The 25,882-nt window shown below is 49.2% G+C and overlaps 1 protein-coding gene across 2 annotated transcripts in view; it reads right to left on the bottom strand.

Annotated features, from left to right (window-relative positions):
- The window catches only part of ASAP1 (ArfGAP with SH3 domain, ankyrin repeat and PH domain 1), a 328,727-nt gene extending 305,570 nt beyond the window's left edge, over window positions 1–23,157 (bottom strand). For both annotated transcript variants that reach the window (XM_061123183.1, XM_061123185.1), the window contains exon 1: window positions 23,031–23,157. The gene's annotated coding sequence lies outside the window, so the exon portion shown is untranslated. The remainder of the gene's footprint in view (window positions 1–23,030) is intronic.
- Window positions 23,158–25,882: the final 2,725 nt, after the last annotated feature.

The following is a 25,882-nucleotide window of genomic DNA, read 5'->3' as shown; positions in this document are numbered from 1 at the left end:
CACTGGGTCGCAAAAAGTCAGACACGATGGAGCGCCTGGACAAGTGCCAGAGAACTAATACCCTCAGATGTGGCCGTCAGACCAAGATGTGAGGGACAGTAGCACCGAGCAGGTGGATAAACTCCCCTCCAGTGACAGCCCACAAGCAGAAAGGACGTCAGCAGCCCAGGGTCCTGACTTTCTGGCTTCTCAGCAAGGCCAGTGCCATAGACGTGGTTCCGGCAGCTGGCCATCCTCTTGCTGGCCACCGGCCACTGCCCCGGGGACAGTGAGGGGGGCCACGACTAAGGCCTGGCCTCCGTCCTGCCCAAGGAAAAGGGAATTGGGATGGAAAGGGTTTTGCGCAGAAAGGTGTTCATCCCCCCGCAGGAAGTCCCCACTACCAAGTGCCCACAGGGCACCATGAAGGGCTTGTGTGGGCACCAGGCACTCTGCCGCCTTCAACTGTGCGAACGCTTCACCCACTTTCCCGCAGTGAGAAGCACAGCTGCAATTATGAGCCCCATCTTCGAGAGGAGACACAGCTTTGACAGGTTAAATAATAATTGAAAAAATAATAGTAACAGCTAGCACAATGCAGGAGACATGAGTTTGCGCCCTGGGTCAGGAAGATCTCCTGGAGGTGGAAATGGCAACCAACTCCAGTATTCTTGCCTGGGAAATCCCATGGACAGAGAAGCCTGGAGGGCTACAGTCCATGGATCACAAAGAGTTTGACACGACTGAGCATACAAGAAAGGGAAAAAAGACTGGACACATTTACTATTATTATTATTTTATGTGGTTAAAAAAAACACGACATAGAATTTACCACTTTAGCCATCTTCAAGTATACAGTTCAGCAGTGTTAAGTATATTCACATTGCTATAACAGCAGATCTCCAGAACTATCTCATTCTATAAAAATGAAACTACACCATTTATCAACAACTAAGCATACCTCCTCCCTCCAGCACTGGGCAACCACCATTCTACTTTCTATTTCTATGAATCTGACTACTTTAGATAACTCACATGAGTGGAATCATACAGTATTTGTCTTTTTGAGACTGGTTTATTTCACTTAGCATGACATCCTCAAGATTCATCCATGTTACAGAATGTATCAGAATTTCTTTCCTTTTTAAGGTAGGATAATATTCCATTATATGTACATATGACAATTTGTTTATCCATTCATCTACTGATGGCTGAATAAGGGTGAATAAGGCTGCCGTGGACATGGATGTTCAAGTATCTCTTTGAGACCTCAATTCTTTTGGAGATATATATATATATATATATATATATATATATATATATATATATATATATATATATATTACACACACACACATACACCCAGAGGTGGATCTGCTGGATCATACAGTAATTCTAGTTTTAATTTTTAAAGAGCTGCCACACTGTTTTCCACAGAGACTGCACCATCTTACAAACACACAAACAGTGCACAAGGGTTCCAATTTCTAGGACTGGACACAGTTGAAGAGTAAATGAGTGATATATTTAATAAATGAATGATATGCATGTGCACTCGGTCACTCAGTCGTGTCTGACTCTTTGCGACCCCATGGACTGAAGCCTGCCAGGCTCCTCTGTCCATGAGATTTCCCAGCAAAGAATACTGGAGTGGGGTGTCATTTCCTTCTCCAGGGCATCTTCCTGACCCAGGGATCAAACCTGCGGCTCCTGCATTGGCAGGCAAATTCTTCACCACTGGAAAGCCAAATGAATAATAGACATAGCATAATAAGGAGATCCAACCAGTCCATCCTAAAGGAGATCAGTCCTGGGTGTTCATTGGAAGGACTGATGTTGAAGCTGAAACTCCAATGTTTTGGCCACCTGATGCAAAGAGCTGACTTATTTGAAAAGACCCTGATGTTGGGAAAGATTGAAGGCAGGAGGAGAAGGGGGCGACAGAGGATGAGATGGCTGGATGGCATCATGGACTCAATGGACAGGAGTTCTGGTAAACTCCGGGAGTTGGTGATGGAGAGGGAGGCCTGGCGTGTTGCGGTTCATGGGGTTGCAAAGTGTCAGACACCACTGAGCGACTGAACTGAACTGAACTGAATAACACAATACTTTAAAAAACATCTTTCAGCAGTGCCACACAGCATGTGGCATCTTAGTTCCCTGACCAGGGATCAAACCCACACCCACTGCATTGGCAACGTGTAGTCTTAACCACTGGACCCCAGGGAAGTCCCAATAATACACTGAAGTGAAGTGAAGTTGAAGTCGCTCAGTCGCGTCCGACTCTTTGCAAACCCATGGACTATATAGTCCATGGAATCCTACAGGCCAGAATACTGGAGTGGGTAGCCTTTCCCTTTCCCAGGGGATCTTCCTGACCCAGGGATCGAACCCAAGTCTCCCGCATTGCAGGTGGATTCTTTACCAGCTGAGCCACAAGGGAAGCCACGAATAATACAATACTTTTCTAAAATTTATTCACTTATTTTAGTTTTGGTTGTGGTGCATCTTCACTGCTACCCAGGCTTTTCTCTAGCTTCATCGAGCAGGGCCCCAGGTTACGGGCCCAAGCTCCAGAGCACAGGTTCAGTAGTCATGGTGCACGGGCTGAGATGTTCCATGGCACGTGGGATTTTCCTGGATCAGGAATTGAACTCGTGTCTCCTGTATTGGCAAACGGATTTTTTACCACTGAGCCACCAAGGAAGCCTAACACAATCCTGCAGGGACATAGTGGAAACCTCCTTGCCCAAAGGCTAACATTGCTCCCACGATCATGTTCAGTACATGAAGTTCCTCTGGGACAGGAACCATGACTTAAACTCTCCTCTAAATCTCTGATCCTGACCCCCAAAGCCATTGTCCAGGGGCTGACATGCAGCAGGCATATGGCAGTATTTGCTGAACGGTGACAGAGGGGCAGATTCAACCGAGGAAGGCTTGCTGGAAGAAGATGGCATTGCAAGAGAAAAAGGACAGTCTGGCAGAGAAAAGGATGAGCAGGGGTGACTGCAAAGAGGGACCTGGCTGATTGGTTTCATCTCATTCTTGAAGGCAGAGGTGATTTGTGTCTAAGACTCAACTCAATAATGCTGTCATGACAGGATAACACAATATGCTTCACAGGTGCTCAGTGAACACCTGCTGACGGAACACATGGTCAGAATAAGAGTAAAACGAACAGGAGAAACATCAGAAGACTTCTGTGTGAGCTGTCAAAATGAGAAGCTGGGGGTTCCCTCCAACTGCAGGGAGATACTCATGTGACCGACACCAGCTTTCCCTGCCACTCCACCGCCTCCGGTCGAGCAGGAAGCCCGAGAAGAAACTATCTCCCAGCCCTACCCTGAGGAAACCCCAATCCTCAAACTTCTTTCCGGAAATCCATCTTAGGAAGTTTACTGCCTGTACCTAGAAGGATCGGCCAATGTCTATAAGACTTCATTTCAAAGTGAAGTTTCTCCAGAGTCAAGACTCTTTCCTTCTCCTGAGGATGTAAGTCTTCTCTGTTTCATGGCTATTTGTCTCTGAGGTATGGCAAGTGACACAGCAGAATGCTACATCTGGATGCAACTGACTCACAGCAGGCTTGAGTCCACTCCCCGCACCCCTGAGGTCCCCACCAGTGGAGTCACCGAATCCAGGGTGCCCGCCAGACTGGGTGGCCCTGGGAAAATCACCCAGGTAGGCACAACAGAGCTGTGAGCAGAGAACCCTACCTCCACTGCTCCTCTTCCGTAGAAGACTTCGGGGAAACCAGGAGACCCTGTGACTAACTAGCACAGTGTCTGGCTTAGTCAACGTTCATTGAATGAATGAATGACCACCTAAACAAATACCCTCACACCAAGACTTTCAAGCACACTTTAATTTCCCACCAGAGTACAGCTGCCAACTGGTCAACATCAGCAAGAAGCGTCATGGGGTCCTGCAAGCCTCCTGCTTTGCCTCTGTCTCAAACATAAGTCAGCTTCTCTGGTGGCTCAGCGGTAAAGAATCCACCTGCCGACGCAGAAGACCTGGGTTCCATCCCTGGGTTGGGGGAAGATGCCCTAGAGAAGGAAATGGCACTCCAGTATTCTTGAAAGGAGATCAAACTAGTCAATCCTAAAGGAAATAAATCCTGAATATTCACTGGAAGGACTGATGCTGAAGCTGAAGCTCCAATACTTGGTCCACCTGACGTGAAGAGACAACTCATTGGAAAAGACCCTAATGCTGGGAAAGATTGAAGGCAAAAGGTGAAGGGGGCAGCAGAGGATGAGATGGTTAGATAGCTCTGTGGACAGGAATTTGAGCAAACTCCTGGAGACAGGGTAGGACAGGAAAGCCTGAAATGCTACAATCCATGGGGTTGCAGAGTCAGAAACGACTTAGCAACTGAACGATAAAATTCTTGCCTCCAGTATTCTGGCCTGGGAAATTCCATGGACAGCAGAGTCTGGCTGGGGCTACTGGCCATGGGGTCACAAGAGTCAGACACTACTTTAGTGACTAAACAACAAAAAACGTAGGTCACCCTTAAGTATTATCTTCTGGGGCCTGGTATGAACTCAACTTCTCTTAAAATCAAGGCTCCTCGCCTTCCCCAACTCTACTTCCCTTAAATGACAAAGAACCACAAGGACCTGAGTCTGAGGCGGGAATATTCACAGCCCAAAGTAGCTGGAGATTTGGCCTCCTCTACCTACTTTGGAGATAAAACCCTCTAATGGAAAGTCCATTGGCTCTCAAAGCCTCAGAAGCAAAATGAGAAGGATAAGGCCCAGGTCTCTTAACAGTTGTGTTTCCCGGGAACCATGGAGACGGAGCAGAAAGAATATCAGACGTTTCTCACTCTGGCAACATGGCAGCTGACTGGATGTGAGCACCCTTCCCCCTTGTCACACACACTGAATATCTTGAGTGAGTGTGACTCCAATGGTTTACAAGTTATAACCAACAAGGAGAGAGAAAAAAAAGGGACCACAGGCCATGAATGAAGGCCATGCTCCAGGACACATCCATGCCCAGCTGCACCCGTGCGGGCACATGCACACATACACACAGACACACACACACACACACACGCCTGCAACCGAGGAATGCACGCAAGCTGATCCGTGTGGGCATAACAGTCCGCAGGGCGGACCCAGATACCATCCGGGGCCTCAAAAAGGACCCGGTGTGCCGGGCCAGGACGTTCCAGCAGCAGCCTGTTTCCTCTGTGGAAGCGGTCCTCCCGGCCTGCTCTGATACAAGAGGTGGAAAGAAGGATCAGCTCTCTCTCACAGCACTGGGATTGTTATGGAAAGGGGGCCTCTGAATTGAGTGAGCCTGGAGGACCCACGTGTGCAAAAGCCACACCTAGACTGATTTCCTGAGACAGAAAACTCAACACCTACTGGCTTTTAGGAAAAAAAAGCGGGGGGAAGTGGGAGATGCTGGGCTGACCAAACTGAGAAGTCCACGGACGGCTGTAACTTCAGGCATGGCTAGATCCAGGGGCTCACGTGTGGTCAGGGCGAGGCTGGTCTCCATCTGCTGGTTCTGCCTTCCTGGACGGGTGATGGGGGTGTTTCGGGCAGGTCTGCCCCCAGGGGCCGCTGGCCTTCAGGTTTATGTGCAGCCAGAGCTCAGCAACCCCTGCGGAAGGCCAGCTCTCTTTCCCCGTGGTTCTAATAAAACTCTCCGGGTTGACTCTGACTGTGTCTGCAGCCTTGAACTCAGCCCTGTGGCCAGGGGCTGGAAGACTCCGCGGGCTGGGTGTTGCTCACAGGTCCATACGGGTGCAAGGGCTGGGTCCACAGGACCCACACAGACTAAGGAGAGGTAGGTAACTCATCTAAAGGAAAGCAGGGAAAAGAGGAAGTAGGAAAAAGAGAAAAATAGAAAGAAGGAAAGAGAGAGGATAAAGCAAACAGGGGGCTTCCCTGGTGGCTCAGTGGTGGGGAGGCAATGCAGGGGACACGGTTCAATCCCCGGTCAGGGGACTAAGACCCCACACGCTGCAGGGCAACCAAGCCCATGCGCCACAACTTCTGAGCCACTTGCTGCAACTACTGAAGCCCGAGTGCTCCAGAGCCTGTGCTCCGCAGCAAGAGAAGTCCACACACCAAAACTCGAGTGTGGGCCCCGCTGGCCACAACTAGAGAAAAGCCCATGCAACAAAAGACCCAGCACAGCCAAAAATAAATAAATGAATTTAAAAAAAAAAAACATGGTATAAGCCACAAATAATTTTTATGATTAAGGGATAAAACAGCAATCAACCTCAGCTTTAAATAAAACAGGAAGAACAGCAGCAGGCGGAGCTTTTGTGTCTTCTGTCTTCTCTAACAGCTTTGATGAGATATAACTCACGCTTCGCTAAGTCGCTTCAGTCGTGTCCGACTCCAAGTGACCCCATGGACAGCAGCCCACCAGGCTCCGCCACCCACAGGATTCTCTAGGCCAGAATACTGGAGTGGGTTGCCAGTTCCTTCTCCAGATATAACTCACATACCATACAATATACCGATTTAAAGGACACGGTTCCACGGTCTGAAACGTAACTCAGAGTTGTGTGACCATCACCCTAATCAGTTTTAGAACATCTCTGTTGCCCCCAAAAGAAACCTCATACCCATCAGCAGTTACTCCCCTCCAATTCTACCTCCACCCACTCCTGGCAAAAGAATAATGTAACTTTCTGTTTCTATAGATTTGCCTATTCTGTCGATTTCATAGACACAGAACCATACAAAAGGTTGGGGGGGGGGGTGGCTTTTTGCTTTAATACTTTTATTTACCTATTGGCTGTGGTAGGTCCTCATTGCTGCCCGAGTTTTTCCTCTAGTTGTGACGAGCGGGAGCAACTCCCTAGTTGCAGTGTGCAGGCTCCTCATCGCGGTGCCCTCTCTCATTGCTGAGCACGGGCTCTAGGGCACGCATGGGCTTCAGTAGTTGCTGCAGATGGGCTAACAGTTGCAGCTCCCAGGCTCTAGAGCACAGGCTCAACAGTTGTGGTGCACGAGCTTTGTTGCTCCAGAGCAGGTGGGATGTTCCTGGACCAGGGATGGAACCCATGTCTCCAGCGTCGGCAGGTGGTTTCTTTACCACTGAGCCACCAGGGAAGCCCAATGGGTGGATTTTAAGAATTCTGTCTTTTGTCCTAAGATCTGCAAAAAAACATCCATTTCCTGGACTCCTGGTTGAATTGAGTCTGGACTTACACCCTGGAATCACCATTAAGGATGTGGACCAGAAGAGGGACAGGGTCTGGGAGACCTGGAAGACTGAGGTGGTTGGTATGACTGGAGATGACTCAGCAGCCAGGGCATAAACCCTCCCGGAAGCCTGGTCCAACTTCTGGTCTCGTCCCTGGCACGGTATGGGGTGGAGTGGGAAAATCGTGGGCTCTAGCTTATCAGATGTTCCAAAGAATCCCCAGGGAAGGGCACTGTGGGGCTCCACCCAGCACCCTTCCTCATTCCTGACTTCATTCGGGATCCCCCTTCTCCCAGGAGGTACATGTTCCTGCAGCTCCCAGGAATGGGCTCTGCTGGTTCAAAACCTTCCCGGTCGCTGTAAATCAACTTTGCTGCAATAAAAATTAATTAAAGAAAAATAAAACCTTTCAAACGAAAATAAAACAAAACTCTACAAAACCTTAAAAAGAAAACCTTCCCAGTACTTTGCCGGTGATTAATCTAAAGGACACGTGACCCAACTTGGATGAAGGGGACCTGGAGTTGTAGGCTCTTTCTCCATCTCCTAGAAGAGGTTTTGGAAATGGTGCTTCCTCCTTTCTTCTGGATGTTACAATAAAGCGCTCGAGGTGGAGGCAGCCCGTCTCATCGCCAGCCTCAAGGAGAAGTCAATGCAAGATGAAGGAGAGACCTGAAGACTTACAGGAAGATGGATCAGGGCCTCCTGGAACAGACACTAATTCTGTGCTACATGTCCCTCATGCTCCACCATCCCCTTTCCCAAGTCCCAGAGTGGCCTCTAGGGACTAATAATGCAAGGCCCCCTTCCCTCTGCTGCAGGGTAGTTTTGACCAATGGGGAGCCCCCAGCAGGAGACAGGAGGGAAGGGAGAGTAAGGAATCCACTCCCCCTTCTGCCCCACCTCTGGACCCACCACTGCTCCCCTTCTGGAGGCCACTGTGAACCGGCTGCCACCTTTGACCCAAGTGTTTTTTTTTTTTTGACCCAAGTCTTAGCTCTGGTCAGAACCCCTCCTCATGCCCTCCCTGTCTCCAGGTCCCAGCAACTGCTCCGTCCCCACACCTCAAGCTGGGCATGACACAGGAGCCCCAGGGTCACGTGACCTGGGCACCACTCTATTCCTGGCGCTTCCCTGCACCTGCCCACACCTTCCTAAAGATCCCTTCACATGATCCACAAGCACAGCAAAGATGCTCAAAGGCATCAGTCATTACAAAATGCAAATCAGGGACTTCTCTGGTGGGCCAACGGGTAAGAATCCGCCTTCCAATGCAGGGGACACAAGTTCGATCCCTGGTCGGCGAACTAGGATCCCACATGCCATGGGGCAACAGCAGCCACAAGCCACAACGAGAGAGAAGTGTGTGTTCACTGCCCACACACAGCAGCGAAGATCCTGCGTGTCACAACTAAGACCCGATGCGGCTAAGTAAATAAATAATAAAACATATTCTTAAAAAAAAAGAAATAAAAATGCAAATCAAAACCACAGTGACACACCATGTCATACCCACTAGATCGGCTATCATACCAAAAAACATAAATAACAAGTCTTGGCAAGGATGTGGAGAACTGGAACCCTCTTATATTGCTAGCAGGATGTAAAATGATTTGGCCACTTTGGAAAAGCTTGGCAGGTCCTCAATAAATTTAAATACAGAGTTAACAGATGACTCATCAATTCCATCCTAGGTATATTCCCCAGAGTTGAAAAAAGGTTTTCAAACAAACACTTACAGGTGAATGTTCAGAGAGGCAATATTCACAATAGTCCTAAGTTGGAAACAACCCAAATGTCTATCAACAGATGAACAGACAAATAAAATCTGGTTTACTCATACACTGGAATATTGTTCAATCATAAAAAGAAATGAAGTACTGATACATTGCTTCGCCATGGATGAACTTCAAAATCATTATGCTAAGGGAAAAAAGCAGAAACATTACTTTGCTGACAAAGGTCTATATAGTCAAAGCTATGGTTTTTCCAGTAGTCACGTATGGATGTGACAGTTGGACCACAAAGAAAGCTGAGTACCGCAGAATTGATGCTTTTGAATTGTGGTGTTGGAGAAGACTCTTAAGAGTCCCTTGAACTGCAAGGAGATCCAACCAGTCCATCCTGAAGGAGATCAATCCTGAATATTCATTGGAAGGACTGATGCTGAAGCTGAAGCTCCAATACTTTGGCCACCTGAGGCGAAGAAGTGACTTATGAGAAAAGATCCTCATGCTGGGAAAGACTCAAGGCAGGAGGAGAAAGGGATGACAGAGGATGAGATGGTGAGATGGCATCACCAACTTGATGGACATGAGTTTGAGTAAACTCTCGGGAGTTGATGATGGACAGGGAAGCCTGGAGTGCTTCAGTCCATGGGGTTGCAAAGAGTCAGACATGACTGAGCAACTAAACTGAACTGAACTGAAGAGAAAAATTTAGACACATTATGCTAAGGGAAAAAAGCCAGACACAAAGGGTCACATATTGTACAATTCCACTTACCCTACCCTCACCACATATAAGGAACCAGCTCATTCCACCATGAGCAAGACAGAAGGGGAAACTATTGCTTGTTCTAGCTCCCCTCTGCTGCAGTGAAAGTAAAAGTCACTCAGTCAACTCTTAACGACCCCATGGACTATATACAGTTCATGGAATTCTCCAGGCCAGAATAAATAAATAAATAATAATAAGTAAATAATAAATAAAGCCTTTCTTGAATTTCTTGTCTGGTCTCTTATCAATTTCTATTAATTAAGAAGGCCCAGAACCCTGGTGTCACTGAGATAAGTGATCTCTGATGTTACTATGGCAAAAGATTATGACTAGCTGAAGGCTCAGATGATAGTGCTTTTTAGCAATAATGTATTTTTTTTTTTTGCAATAATGTATTTTTTAGTTAAGGTATCTACATTGGCTTCTTTTAGACATAATGCCATTGCACCCTTAATAGACTCTAGTGTAAACATACCTTTTATTCACACTGGGAAACCAAACAAATTGCATGACTCGATTTACAGCAATATTCACTCTATGGTCGTGAATGAAAGTTACTCAGTCATGTACAACTCTTTGCGATCCCATGAACCATACAGTCCATGGAATTCTGTAGGCCAGAATACTGGAGTGGGTAGCCTATCCCTTTTCCAGGGGATCTTCACAACCCAGAAATCCAACCAGGGTCTCCTGCATTGCAGGTGGATTCTTTACCAGCTATGATGGTGGCCTGAGGATAAGGTAAGACGAGAACCAGGGCTGACCCCCCAGGTCAGAGCAGCTGAAAAGACCAGGCTGCCTGCTTCTTCATCTGACCGCTCAGGCAACAGAGCCAGGGACTGGAGCTGCTGACCTACTAAGCAGGAGGTGACCCCGATGTAAAGTCTTGAGGAGACTCCCCTGGCAGCAGCTTGGAGGACAGATGAAGCGGAGGGCAGAGAGTTGGGAAAGTGCTGGATGGCTCAGGGGAGATCCTGCAGAAACCTGGCCTGAGGCAGAAACTGTGGGGACACACAGAGGGCTGGACTGGAGATGTGGGGCCAGGCTTCTGCAGAACCCGTTTGGTTTGGAGGAGGCGTAAGAAAGAAAAGAGAGTGAGCCACCGGCAGTAAGAACCTCTTCACTCTTCTCGAGGCTCAGATCTAGGGAAGCCAGGAGACCAGGAAAACCACATCACAGCTCCACTTCCCCTTCCATATAAACGAAAACCGAAGAGCTGAAGTTGTGGGAGGGGAAGAGAAGACAGAAGAGAGGCACAGACTTCCTTCTTTCTCACCCATCTGCCATTGAAGCCCAGCACAGAACATCTAGGGATGCAGAGGCCAGAAGGACCAGCAGTCCAGGGAGGCTGTGGACTTGAGAGACACAAACATGTCTCGGCCTCGTAAACAAGCCAGAAGGCTCAGGGTCCTCAATGGCTCTCCCACTGCCCTCCCCCAATCCATCCCCAAGCCAGCCGGTGCGACTGCTTAGTACCTTCCCTCTCCACCTCCTGGGCCGCTCGCTGCTAGACTCCTACAAGGGCATCCTGAATGGCCTGCCCGCCTCCAGTCCTGCGCCTCACCCACCCGGTCCATTCGGTCCAAGGTTCCCAGAGTCAGCTTCCCAAAGAGCAAGGGTCACCCGGTCCATTCGGTCCAAGGTTCCCAGAGTCAGCTTCCCAAAGAGCAAGGGTCACATCACTGCCCCACCATAAGCTTTCAATGGCTTCTCAACAGCCTCCAGGATAAAGCCCCAGCTTTGGGATGTGGCTCCCGACTTCCCCTGCAGCTCAGGGCATCCCGCCTCACACGGCAGATTCACCGGTGCTGAATCACTCGGTTCCCAGCACAAACCGTGCTGTTTGCACCATCCACCCCTTGCTGAAGTGACTCCCTACACCTGGGACTTCCTTCTCTTCCCGTCCCTCTTTTTCTGGCTAATTTTTATTCATTATTTAAGATTCAGCTCAAGGATTCCACCCTGGAGTGAGTCTTCCTGACCCTCTGTGCAGGGTGGGGTCAGGTGTCCCCTTCGTAAGTACTCAGTGATACCTTATTTCCCCTGGGATCACACAAACCACACTGGCTCGCATTTACAGCACACGTCTGCCCCAGTCATGAAGGACAATGCCACTGTACACCACGCAGATGGCACACAGTAGGCACCTACTAAAGAATGAGAGTGGGCACAGGCACGGACGATGGGAGGGGCAACAGATAATATGGGTGCTCAATGACTCAAGTAATTAACTACAACAGGAAGAATCAGGAAAGGTATCACAGAGAAGGGGCATTTGAGCCTTTCTTTAAAGAGCTGGATATTTGGTAGGTGAAAAAAATAGCAAGACTGCCAAGGTATAAACATGTACAAGTTGGTGGTGATTTCAAATAGGGTGCTGGGCTAAGCACGGGGTTATTAGAGGAGGGTATAGAGGACCCAGAATCACTCAAATGTTATGTGACATGGCCAGACCCTTGTGTTAAAGACTGGGTGTAGGGGCTAACAGAAAACTCAGCTCAAAAACAGTCTCAAAGTAGGGTGTTCAGTGTCTTATTCCTCCCATCTTTCTGTTCAGACACACTCAACATGTTCTCCCTAGCAAGGCCTCCTCATGGCCCCAAGATGGTGGCCATAGTGCCAAGTATCACATGCCAGCCCTACTGCGTCCCATAGCAAAGGGCCCATGGTATAGTCAAAGTCATGGTTTTTCCAGTGGTCATGTACGGATGTGAGAGTTGGATCATAAAGAAGACTGAGCACCAAAGAACTGATGCTTTTGAACTGTGGTGCTAGAGAAGACTCTCGAGAGTCCCTTGGTCAGCAAGGAGAGCAAACCAGTCAATCCTAAAGGAAATCAACCCTGAATATTCATTGGAAGGAGTGATGCTGAAGCTGAAGCTCCAATACTTCAGCCACTTGATTCAAAAATTGGAAAAGACCTTGATGCTGGGAATATTGAGAGTAGAAGGAAAAGGGGGAGACAGAGGATGAGATGGTTGGATGGTATCACTGACTCAATGGACATGAGTTTGTGTAAACTCTGGGAGATAGTGAAGGACAGGGAAGCCTGGCGTGCTACAGTCCATGTGATCACAAAGAGTTGGACATGACTCAGCAACTGAACAACAACAATAGCAGGAGAGGCTGTTTCTTTCTAAATGCCTCCGTTTAAGATGGGAAAAAACCTTTCTCCATCCCCCCTGAAAATTCCCCTGTATATTTTACAGCCAGACCCATTCCTAAACCAATCACTGCCAAGGGGGACAAGACCACAGAGGTTCACCACTGGGGCTGGGACTGATCTCTCTCAATGTCCCTGGAGGGTGGGCTCCTGAAGATCAGTGTTCTGTCAGCAAAGCAAAAGGGCAAAGGCTGTTGATAAACAGTCAACAGTGTCTTCTACGACTTCTTACCTGCCTGCCCCGAAGTACACCATTAAACCGAGTGTAACCTGCAAACATCCGGCATCTCCACCCTTCAGCCGTTCTATTTTAGGTCAGAGGAAGTAACTGTCCTAGGAGAGGAAACTGGCTCAGAGCTATGACGGGAAGGTCTATAAACACTGCAGTCTGCTTTTCTGGATCCGGAGTTCTGTGACAGCCGGGGGTAGGAAATAGCAGGGATGCCTGCGTTCCAGAGAGAGACCCCGGATGCTGTGGTATTTTACCTGAGAGTTTTGCCTGTCTCCTTGCACAAATATTTAAACAGATATTTTCCTTAGGCCTCTCTTTCCTTAGGGACAATGAGGCCTGGCGTGCTGCAGCCCACGGGGTCGCGAAGAGTCAGACACGATTGCGTGACTGAACAACAGGCCTCAACAATAAAAAAATAACCAGCACAGAGGCTTCCATCGTGGCTCAGTGGTAAAGAATCCACCTGCTAATGCAGGAGTCACGGGTTCGATCCCTGGTCCAGGAAGGTCCCACATGCTGTGGAGCAACTAAGCCCGTGAGCCACAACTACTGACGTCCTCGGGCCTGGAGACTGTACTCAGTGACACGAGGAGCCACTGCAAGGGGAACCAACGAGCCACACCCAGAGAGTAGCCCCTGCTCGCCGCTACGGAGCAGGGAAAAGCAGGAAAAGCCGACACAGCAGTGAAGACCCAGCACAGCCAAAAAGAAAGAATAAAAAGAAACTGATTAATTAAAAATACCCAGCACATTCCTATCAGAAGGACTGTGATCCGGCTACTCTCAGCCTTGGAGACCCTTCCTCACTCCCTCCGCATACTAAGAGCCCACCCACCCTGGATCACAAATTCTTCGAGCACGTCTTCCCCAAAGGTTCCCCTTTCCGCCCCCCTGGGGTACTCTCCTTTCCCTGCACACTCACGGCCATCCATGCCTGTGTAGCTTTGCTGTGGTGAGGACGGACATCAGTTCAAAACTGCAAACAGTTCCGCATCTTTCTCTTCTAATCAGCTATAAGATGCTCTAGCCCACGGACCCTGAGTTTTCACCTTTGTCTCCCAAGTGCCTGGCACACAGCGGGATATACAGTAAAAGTGTGTGCAGGGAAGAATCTATATTGAATTGGTCCTTGCTTTTTTCCTTCCCTTGTTGATCCTGCAAATAAGAACTCATTTTTCCTTCCCCTGTTGATCCTGCAAATGGAACCCACTCACTTTTGTTTAGAACTGATTATGTGCCTGGCACCACTTTCTGTATATTAATATATGGCTTGGTTTAACACCTTTTTTTAAAAAACCTGCAAGCTTTTTCAAAATTTACAGGAGAGGACACTGATGACCAGAAAAGCTAAGAGAAAAGTGAAAGGCAGATTCTCCCAAGGCCACGTGAGGAATTAGGGTATGGAATTTAAGTTCAAGTCTTCAGAGACAATGGTCAAGCGTGGGCAGTGAACACAGACTGCCTTACTTAAAATCTTGCCACCTGTGCGGTATATGACCGCAGGGAAATTAGTCCCCGTGTGTCTGTTTCCTCCTACATAAAATGAGGAGGAAAAGAGTACCTGTTTCACAGAGTTGTTACAAGCATTAAATGAACTCATAGGAAAGCTGCTTAAAGCAGTGTTTGATGTGTATTAATGTACGATAAGGGCTTCCCAGATGGCGCTAGTGATAAAGAACCTGCCTGCCAACGCAGGAAACATAAGAGACAAGGGTTTGATCCCTGAGTTGGGAAGATCCCTTGGAGGAGGAAATAGCAACTGACTCCAGTATTCCTGCCTGGCAAATCCCATGGACAGAGGAGCCTGGCGGGTTATAGTCAGTAGGGCAAATATTAGCTATTGTTATTGATCCCGAGTCCAGTGGTTTTCCCACTGTATCATGACAAATGCTCCTACTTACATCTACCAAATCAACTCAGGCATGAGAGTGATCTGACCAAAGGACAGACCCCACAGAAATCTTGAGTTCCATCATCCAGAGGACTGCCTCAGAAAACAGCACAGAATGTACAATGTGCAATGTACAAATTCCACCCCGTAAGGGCTCCCGGCTGCAGCCCAGCCCTCATTTGTGGGATCTGGGGGGGACCTCCCAGGGGAAAGACACAGGAGCCATTCAGCCACCCCAGTGCCCAACTACTGCCCATACGCCAGGGAATAGCCCCTTAGTCTGCACAAGCTTTGAGGACCTGAAATGCCTGCAGCTCTTCCCTAGAAAACCCAGTGCCCACGGTGGTGAGGAGACAAGGTGGGGGCGGGCAGGGAGTCTTCAGAACAAGGTGCAGCTGGAGGGCACGCATGTGGCCCCTTCCACCTTGAGGACAAGAAAGCCCCCTTACCCTCTGAGATCCCCCTCCTACATTCACGATCTCACGCAAGCGGGCGAGGAGTGGGGGTCAGGACAGAATTATCACCACCTTGACATGGGTGAGGAAGGGCGCTTCCAAGAAGGTAAGTGACTGCTTCTAACAGTCACATCACAGTCAATATCTAGTCAATTTCCAGACTAGAACTCTGGGCTTCTGAGTCACAATTCAGTGCTCCTTTCCATTAGTCTGTCCCCAACATCGGTTATTTGTCTTTTTCGATACATATGGTTCCTTTCTCTTTTCCTCTCTTCTTAAATACCCCTTGTCTTCTCTGCACTGAGAGTTACAAAGACGAACAAGACATTTGAAGGCCCAGCTTATTCCTGCCTCCCCAAACCGCTGTTCTGCAGGGCACACACAGAAAGGGTTCCAAGTGCTTGCTGCTCCGAATCACACCTTTGCTACTGGTCTGATAAGGATTCTGGTTTTCTTTTCTGGAAATGGCAGTTTTTACATCTTTGTAAGTGTTCTTTCTCTTCCTTGTTTGCAAAAGACTCAGTGTATTAAGCTGGCTGGTCTCCGCTTGGTGCCTGCAGGACAGGACAGCTGAGAACCCTCCATAAGGCCACAACCTCGCAGAGGTCCCAGCCTCCTTTGAAAGTGGGCCAAAACAATTCCTCTCTCCAGTGCAGAAAAATGACAAGAAAGCGCATTCTGCTTCGGGGTAAGGATGGGGGAGAAAAAGGCTTCTGTGCAAACTCTGAGGCCCTAAGTATGGATGCAGAGCTCAAAGATACTGGGGTTAAAAGCAGAGACTGGGGTTAAAAGTCTCCAGTTCAGCAGCTACCACAGCAGCGTTTCCAGGATCTAGACAACCCTCAGCACCTTGGCTGAAGCACAAAACCAGCTCTGTAAATCCTCTTCTGCTACCCAGGAAAGGCGGGGTATGAACCACCATTTTGCCATTTCCTCCAAATGCAGGAAATGGGAAAATAGGCTCCTCCAGAATTAACATAACAGGGTAGTCTGAAAAAGAGTATTGGTGCATTTTAAAGCAAAGATATGAAATAAGAATGAAGAATTCTCATGGAAGAATAAGACCCAAGGATTCAAAGCCAATGGATGGGAAAGAGAACCAGAGGGAATTTCCAGAAGTAAAATGGAGAGTCGTCAGAAACAAAAACTCCACGATGAGAAAATTGAACAAACATGGCGACACAGAAGCCAAGGCACTGGATCCCGCCTCCCTGCCCAGTGCCTGCCCTTGGCCTGCGCCTGGCACAGGGGGACAGGAGGAGTAAGCCAGAGCCCTGACCCGGGCCCCTCAAGATGCTCAGTCTGAAAGGGAGGCAACCACACCAGCAAATGCGTTTCCACACGGGACGGCGGTGATGACGCTTGCATTTCTGCACTCCTCGTGCGGGATGCTTTTCCTCCATGATTTCAGTTCAGTACAGAAAAGTGTGAGGACGCCAGGAAGGTGGGGTCCGTAGCAGACCCCAGCATCTTCTGGCTTCCTCTGGGCCATCCTGAACCAAGGTCACAATCACCATGGAATGTGGAGCCCTCTTATATTCCCCCCCTTCAGTTTGCAAAAATACTATTTGGAAATGTCAATAAGAATAGTACAAGGAACACACATGCCCTTTACCCACCTTCATCAATGGTTAATATTTTACTCCCCTTGCTTTTTTTCCTTTTTTTTTTCCTCACATGTAATTTTTATGTATTCAGAAAATACATATAATTATTTTCTGAACCATTTGAGGGCAAGTTGCCTATATGATGGTCTTTTACTACAGTGCCTTCTGCATTTCTGATGAACTAGGCAGTTGGGATTAACAGATGCAAACTGGTAGATACAGAATGGATAAACAATAAAGTCCTACTGGATAGCATAGGGAATTGTATTCAATATCCTGTGATAAACCAAAATGGAAAAGAATATGAAAAGATATATATATATGTATAACTGAGTCAGAAATTCACACAATGTTTTAAAGCAACTATATTTCAATAAGAAATATGATTTGTATTTTAATTTTTTAACAATTAAAAATGGACTATAGCTGCAAGAGGGACAAATGGTCTATTTTGTTTTATTAATTTTTATTGCAGTACAGTTGCTTTAAAAATGTGGTCTTAAGATTCTACTGCATAGGAAAATGAATCAGCTACACTTATAAATATATATCCCCTCCCTTTTAGATTTCCCTCTCGTTTAGATATCCCTCCCACTCGAAAGGATAATTATTTCATTACAAAACTACAATGAAACAGGCATCCAGTATCATTCCATAGGCGAGAGTTTTATAAAGGCAGATGCCTTGCTGGATGAGTCTTGATGAGGGAAAGATGAGCCATCCCCCAGAAACCACAAACAGGCTGGACCCTCTCCTTCTTGTCCTGCCCACAGATGCCTGGCATGGGCCTGGTTCTCGGGAAGCCCTGCGACATCTGGGGGATGCACTAACGGTCACACTTCTTTACTCCAAGTCTAACCAGACTTCCACCTGGTATCCCTCCGTTGCAGAGACACTGCTTGCTCATTTCTGTTTTTCTAACGCTGTACACTTTCGCATTTCCTGACTTAGACCGGTAGAGGAAGGGGAAACGCCAAAAATACTACAAGACCAGCTAGTTGGTGGCACTTCCAAGGGATGGGGGTCGGCAGGGGAAGCGCGGGCAGTGAAGGACCTCGGTCTCCCTGCACTCGGCACGCCGCTGGCTGGCAGAGCTGATGGGGCCCCCCTGGCACTGAAGGTCTCCGGACACTGTCTGTTTCCGGGGAGTAGCTGGGACAAGAGCCCATTTTCTTCCAAATAACAGGGAAGATGTTCGCAATCTGGTCTTAATCAGCGCCTCGCAGCGACACGGAAGATGGGGTCGCCTGCCACAGGCCACGAGGAGGCCGGGCCTTGGGATGCTTTTTCCCCTTTCAGTTCAGACTGATTTGTCCTGATCAAACCGCACACCCTCTCCTGACTTCTCTTAAGGCCAATGGCCTGCTTTGGGAACAGGAATGGCTGAGTCTGGGGACAGTAACCATAGCTCAGGAACTGAGGTTTTAACTGTACAAAAGGCACATGTGTTGGGGTCCCCGCCATCCCGAGAGATCAACCCCAGGCAATTTTAAAGAGAGGACTAACCCCCTCAGTCTCCACTCCTTCCTGGGAGAGGATGCAGCGTAGGGGGGCTGGGGGAGGGTGTTCATGGGTTGGTCAGTTTAACTGATTCATGAAGTGAGGTGAAAAAAAGTGAATGTCCTGAGTTGAAAGTGAACAGTCTGGCCTGCAGCCTGAAGGATGCGCAGTGAAATGAATCCTCAACTCTGACTCCCCACGTAAAGCCGGGCATCAACAAGACCTTGAATGGAGGAATGAATAAATCTCAATGAGACAGTGAAATACTTGGAAGGGCAGTGAGGATACAAGTAGAGACTGACTTCCATCCCGGTACCACTACCTCCAGGAAGATGTCCCTGGCTTCCCCTCCCTCACTGGGTTAGGGGCCTTGTCCCACAGTCCCCATAACATCTTCCCCTACCAGCCTGCAAAGATGTCCACGTCCAAATCCCCAGGAATTGTGAATGTGTTAGGCTACACGGGTCACTGGCAATGGGGAACTAAGGCTGAAGATGGAAATAAGGTTACTAATCAGCTGACCTTAAAATAGGGAGATGATTCTAGGGTTTCCCAGGTGGCTCAGTGGTAAAGAATCTGCCTGCAATGCAGGAGATCTGGGTTCGATCCTTGGGTGGGACAATCCCCTGGAGGAGGAAATGGCAACCCATTCCAGTATTCTTGCCTGGAGAACTCTATGGACAGAGGAGCATGGTGGGCTACAGTCCTTGGGGTCCCAAAAAGTTGGACACAACTAAGTGACTAACACTTTCATTCTCGATTATACAGGAAGGCTGCTATAATCAAAAGGGTCCTCAAAAGTGGAAAAGAAGAAAGAACCAGAGAAGGACTAGGACCAATATTGCTGGTTTTGAAGAAGGAGGAAAGGGTCAGGAGCCAAGGAACGCAGGAAGCCTTTAGAAACTGGAAAAGGCGAGGGAATAGATCATTCTCTACAGCCTCCAGAAAAAACAAAACAGAGTTCTGCCCACACCTTTACGTCAGACCCATTTCAGACTTCTGACCTCCAGCAATGAAGGAGAATGAACTGGGGGTGTTTTAAGCCACCCAGTTTGTGGTAATTTGTTATGGCAGCAAGAAGAAACTAATACACTATTTATCATTACGTAATACCTACACATGCATACACTAACATGGGCTTATCTGGTGGCTCCGACGGTGAAGAATCTGCCTGCAATTTTATTTATATGCCAATCTCTCCACTTCTACTCTTTGCCCCCTGTGATCCACTCTTATAAAAGTAATCTCCTTAAAATGTCAATCAGACCCCACTCCTGAGCCTACATTCATCAGTTCCTCTTTGTACTTGGTGGGGTGATCGTCCGCGGCATGATGCGACTTGCCCCTGCCTCCCTCTGAAACCTCACCCTCACCCCCGAGCATGCTCCCCGTCGCTCCCTTACACTGTCCTGCTCATCACCCCACTTTCCTCACTCCCGGGATCACATCAAGCTCTTTTGTGCAGAGAACCCTGCATACTCTGAGCTCCCTGCGTGGAATGCCCCCTCTCCAGCAACCTCTTCAGCCACGCCAGTTTCCTCTTGATTTTTCAGTCTCTGAGAGGCCTTTCTCTGGCAAAACTAGGGCCATCCCTTCTCCCCATTCCCCTTCACTTCAGTCATCATTTCAATCCTGGGTGTTTCTTTAATAACAAGCACTAGCATCTTTCATTCATTAGAAATTACCTGCTCCTTTGTTCTGGAATTCGAGCCCCAGGAGGGCGAGGCTGGGTCTGTCTTATTCATCACTGTATTGTCAGGACTTCACCCAGTGCTTAGCACGAAGCAGGTGCTCAGTACAGCCCTGCTGAATCGACTAATGAAAAGAGAAAGCGCAAGGCTGACCCTGAGAGATGAGGCTGGAAATAGAAGGCCTTGAACACAGGATCCTATCCATCTCTGCACTCCCAGCACCTCCCACAGGGGAGACACTTAGCAAACGTGCACGAGATGAATGAAAGAATGACTCAGGTTCCAGATGAATCTGAAAAGTGCTGTCCTTTCTGGGCAAGGTTCCCAAAGAAACAGCTCCCTCTCCTCCTTGGGACTTCTTAGGAGGAGGCAGACCCAGGGCACAGAGCAAGTGCTCAATAAATGCTAGTGTCTCTGTCGCCATTGCTGACACGAGAGCTCAGTCACATGGCCCAGAGAAAAGACCTGTTCTCCAGCCCACGCAGACATAGTGGCTGGGAAAGAAGTGGGAAGGAGGTACACAGGAGGGAAAAACGAGAGCGGGGACACGGGATCCAGTCAAAGACACTGAGAACTTAGAGTGAAAACACAGGAACGATGAGGCTCCAGGTAACACAGGCTCCTGTCTTTCCTCTAGACCTGCGGTCCCCAGCTCTTTTGGCACCAGGGACTGCTTTTATGGAAGATGATCTTTCCACGGATCAGAAAGGGGGCGGAGGGCAGAGTTCAGAATGATTAAAGCACAGTATGGATGGTTTGGGGTCCTATGAGAATCTAATGTTGCTGCTGATCTGACAGGCAGAACTCAAGTGGTCATGTGAGTAAGGCGAAGTGGCTGGTAACACAGGTGTAAAACTTCTACCCTGAAACTCACCTCCTGCTGTGGGGCCTGGCTTCTAACGGGCCACAGACAGGTACATGGCCTGGGAGGGTGCGAACACACCTGCTCTGGACTTTAGCCACCTGGGTGCAGTGTGGAGATGCCCGCAGGCAGGTGCATCCTCAGGGAGGGCGAGGGAGGGTCCTTTTTGAAAGTACGCATTCATGTGGGGGCCTGCAAAACTGTGGCTGAGTTTGCAAAATCTGGCTCACTGTGGCTGGTGAGGAGTGGGGAGGTGGAGAGAATTTCAATTTCCTTCACCAAATGGCAAGCTTTCGAAAAAGTCCTTTCTCTCCAACATTATCACATACTAAAAATGAAAAACCAGCCCTTTGGAGCTCTCATAGGGAGAAAAATAGATGGGCTGCCGAGCTCACAAGATACAGGGGGGCTGGAAATCAAGCCTAGAGAACATCACTGAGTATATTACGTGCTAAGATACTGCCCTTTTCCGGACCTGGGGGTTTCTACTTCACACAAAAGAACAGAATAGAGAAAAGTCATCCCCCATAGACGAAGCCACCCATTTTATATTTCAAATCCATTTGCTAGGAAAAAAAAAAATCCATTTGGTGACTGAAGCTCCAAATCCATTTAGTGACTGAATAGTAGGGGTTAGGGAATCTTTTCTCTAACTCTTATCTCAAAATAAGCAGTTTGAGGTAACTGCATATCTCAGAAATAGCAGCAATAACAAATAAGACAAAACAAGAGAAGACACTAAAAATGATGACAGTTACAATGCCAAGAAGACATATTTCCAAACGTTTAATGGCTGACACAGACCAGAAACTGACAGTGTGAGGAGCACTGGACAGGGAGTCTGAACCCTGGCCACTTGACTTTTCCTAAGCCCTCACCTCTCCTGGCTGCAGGAATAACAAGAAGGGGGCTGCAACAACTGCTCTCAAACGTCCTGCTTCTTCCTAAACTGTTGAGATTTGACGCTTCCAGAAGATCTGCATCTAAGATCTAACTGTTATAAGGTGAATCTCCAACTGCAAAACAGGAAAGCCCTGGGCTGCAGTCTGATGGAGAGACAAAACTGGCCTAGATACTGAACTATGTTTTACAATCCCGAACATTACTCAGCAATCCGTGCCCGGCTGTCATTCCACGATCCAATGTGCCAAGACAACCTGACAGAGTCTACGGGGAAAAGTGGGAGAAAGTTCTTGCTCTCTCTGATTAGTGCGGGTAAAGCTGAGGTCACGCTGAGGATGGTCTGAAGTTGGCCCTCCATCCGCCTGCGCTAGTGGAAAAATTAATTATTGAAGGAAACCGCTTTAGGAATGCCCGGGAAGAACACTCGGGATGTATGAAACCGCAGAATACCAGACGCCAGAGAGTTTCTTTCTTTCTTTTTTTTTCTTTGAAACTTCACGTCGCTCTCAGAAAATGCAGCAGGTCTCCAAATGGTACAAGGAGAAAAACACAAGCCACTTTCCTGGCTTCCCGGGAACAAACCCCAAGCCCCAAATGGATTTTTTTTTTTTTTTTTTTCTTTAGTTTCGTTCGCTGTAAGCCAAGTGGCCTAGGGCCTGCCTGGCAGCGCCGAGTCCCAGCTGGGGCCGGGGGCCGGGGGCCGGGCCAGCGGCTCCAGAAACGGCGGGGAACTTTCCTCCGCCGCGCCCGAGACAATGCCGCGGTCGGCTGGGAGGGCGCCCGATCCGCGGGGCCTGGACCCCTCTCCGGGAGGGCGCGCCAACCCCCCACGGGCGGTCCCACCCTCCCCACCCCCGCCCCTCGGGGGGCGCAGACCCTCAGCCCCCGGACGGCCGAGCCTGGCCCTGCGAAGCCCGCGGCCAGCTCTCCAGCGCGAACGGAGCCGGGACCCGCCCGGCGCCCCCGTGCCGGCGCCTCTCCGCGCGGGAGCCGGGCAAGGGGGTGCCGACGAGACCCCCGCGCGGCCCCGCCGAGCCCGCCCGAGCTCCCCGCAACTCACCGGGACCGGGCGGGCCGCTGGGCATTATTCCATCGCGGGATCGGTGGCGGCTCCCCGGCGGCGGCGCAGACGCCCGCGCCCCGGCTCCCCTCGGCCGACCGATCGCGGCTCTCAGAGCGGAAAGCGGGCGGCGGGCGGCGGCGGCGGGAGCAGCCGGCGGGGCGGGAGGCGCGGGCCGGGGGCTGCCCGAGCGCAGAGAGCCCGCCCGCGGCGGCGGCGACGGCGGCGAGGCGCGGGAGCCGAGCGCGGCGCAGGAAGGGGCGGGCGACCATGTGCCGAGGGGAGGAGGCCGCAGCGACGCGCGCGGCTCGGACGATCCCGCTCGGCGGCGGAGGGCGCGGGCTCCAGGAAATCCAAACACTTCGACAGGAAATCGGAATCCTGACTAAGCATTCCCGGCCCGGGGGCCGCCCCGCGCCGGGGGCTCCCGCCTCGCTTAACCCTTGGCCCGCCAGCACGCAGGAGGGGAGTGGGGGGCCGGTGGGCTCCCCGACATCGCACGGGGAGCGCGGCGGCAGGACACCCAGCCGCGGACCAGCGGGGTCTCCGACCCCCCGACTCCGGGGTGCGAGCTGGGCCAGTGTTGGGCCTCCTATCTCTTCGGCCCCACACTCGCGCTGGCCTGCCTCCTCTCTGCTCAAATGTAGAAGGGGTCGGATTTGTCCCGATAAAACCTTGGCCTTGGGAGGTGCCTTTCTAAGTCCCCCGACACCAGGAAAGGACCTTGGCCTCTCTCCCATCCTGCAAAGAATGAACTTGAAATCTCCGAGCCGTTTCCCCTATTTTTCATCAAATAAATGACTTTACTTGACTACCACCCTCCCACCCCTTTCACTACGTCCGCGTTGCTAATTTCCTCATGCTTTGCCCAGTGCCAGGGGGGCAGGACCTTTCCAGGTCAGGATAGTATACAAATGGTATGTACAGTCATAGTATGAATTTTGGACTCTGACCCGGAATCCACACTTTGCCTTTTTTCTAACTGGGTTACCTTGGGTAAGTCACTTAACTTCACTGAGCCTCCGATTGCTGAAATGTGAAATGAGGTGGTCATACTGCTCTCATAGGTTTGGTTTGGAAATCAATTGTTTAGACCATGACTGACACATAGTAAATGCTCGAATAAATGATAACCACGATTGTCTTTACTACCACAAGAGACATCGGAGAGAGGAGGGTTTTAATTGATGGAGTGTGTGCTGTGCATTATCTATACCTACTTAAAAAGCTTCCAAACTTCATTTCCACCCTTACCACCTAGTGATTTTTTTTTCTTTGCAGCATTTCAGAAACTACTGTCTGCAGAGGAAAAGGTTAGTGGCTATGGTAGAATCCCTTCTGGTGAAATTTGAAACTCTGAAAACGCTACAGAATTTGGTATTTTGCTCTTAACCTGAGACTCAGGACACTGTGGGGGTTTGTTAAGAAGTCTGGAGAGGTATTAGGAAGTTTGAGAAAACCAAAGTAAATCTCCATGCAGTCGGGCCTGGACCAGGTGGGCCAGTGGGAGTGATTCATTGTGGTTTTCCACGGAAATGCCACATTTGGGGTTTTTCTACCTGGAGGATGCAGCTTGGTGGTTTTGCTGTAAGTGTTTCAAATTCCTTTGAAACCCAATCTGACTTTGAAGAGGGAACAACATACCCGTGAGTGAAAACCAAACTTGAAATGAGTCTGACAGGCACTGGAAACTGGGTATCAGCTCCTCAACCTGTAAGTAAGGACCAGACATCAGTTTTAGACCCATTTTGTCTCTTTTCTGCAACTCTTTTATCAGTGGCCAGAAGCAGTGGGACAAGCTCCTGGTTTGGCCCTGGGAGTCCAGGGTCCTGCCCCCGGCCCTTTGCACCTGCTTTTTCTTCTGCCTGGAAGAATCTCTGCTTGACTGTTCATGGCACTCAGCTCATAGTTCAGAAGTCAAGTCCTCAAAGGGAACTTTCCCCAACCATTGGATCTACTTGACTTTGACACTCACCTCTCCCACCCCCACCTCTTCTGCACATCACATGCCCTGTTTCATTGCTTAATAGCCCTTGAAAAAGTGAACGTGTTAGTCGCTCAGTCATGTCCAACTCTTTGCAACCTCATGTACCATAGCCCATCAGGCTTCTCTGCCCATGGAGTTCTCCAGGTGTGACTATTAGAGTGGGTAGCCATTCCCTTCTCCAGGGGAACTTCCCAACCCAGGAATCTAACCCACATCTCCTGCATTGCAGGCAGATTCCTTACCCTCTGAGCCACCAGGAGGCTTTCAAATGGGAAAGCCCAGTGTAATGGAAGAAGTGTCAGACACCTTTATTAATGGTTCAGGAAAGTTAAAACTGTAAGTAATTAAGACTGTCAGACAAGTTAACTGCAATCTCATTGATACAGCCCTAGCTAATTGCACCCTCCTTTGTGCTCCTGCAGCACTTCCATTCATTTAAAGAATGTATCACAGTCTACACTTGCTCAGTGAGTCCCCTCCTAAGTTAGAAGGCAAACTCTGAGTTGGAGGGAAAGGAAAGGAGCCTACATTTATTGACCACTTACTCTGGTCAGGTGATTGCAGCCACGAAATTAAAAGATACTTACTCCTTGGAAGGAAAGTTATGACCAACCTAGATAGCATATTAAAAAGCAGAGACATTACTTTGCCAACAAAGGTCCGTCTAGTCAAGGCTATGGTTTTTCCAGTGGTCATGTATAGATGTGAGAGTTGGATTGTGAAGAAAGCTGAGTGCCCTAAGAATAGATGCTTTTGAACTGTGGTGTTGGAGAAGACTCTTGAGAGTTCCTTGGACTGCAAGGAGATCCAACCAGTCCATCCTAAAGGAGAGCAGTCCTGGGTGTTCATTGGAAGGACTGATGCT

Source organism: Dama dama, chromosome 21 (assembly GCF_033118175.1).
Source record: "Dama dama isolate Ldn47 chromosome 21, ASM3311817v1, whole genome shotgun sequence".
Lineage (NCBI taxonomy): Eukaryota > Metazoa > Chordata > Mammalia > Artiodactyla > Cervidae > Dama > Dama dama.
This window is presented reverse-complemented; position numbering and strand designations above follow the sequence as displayed.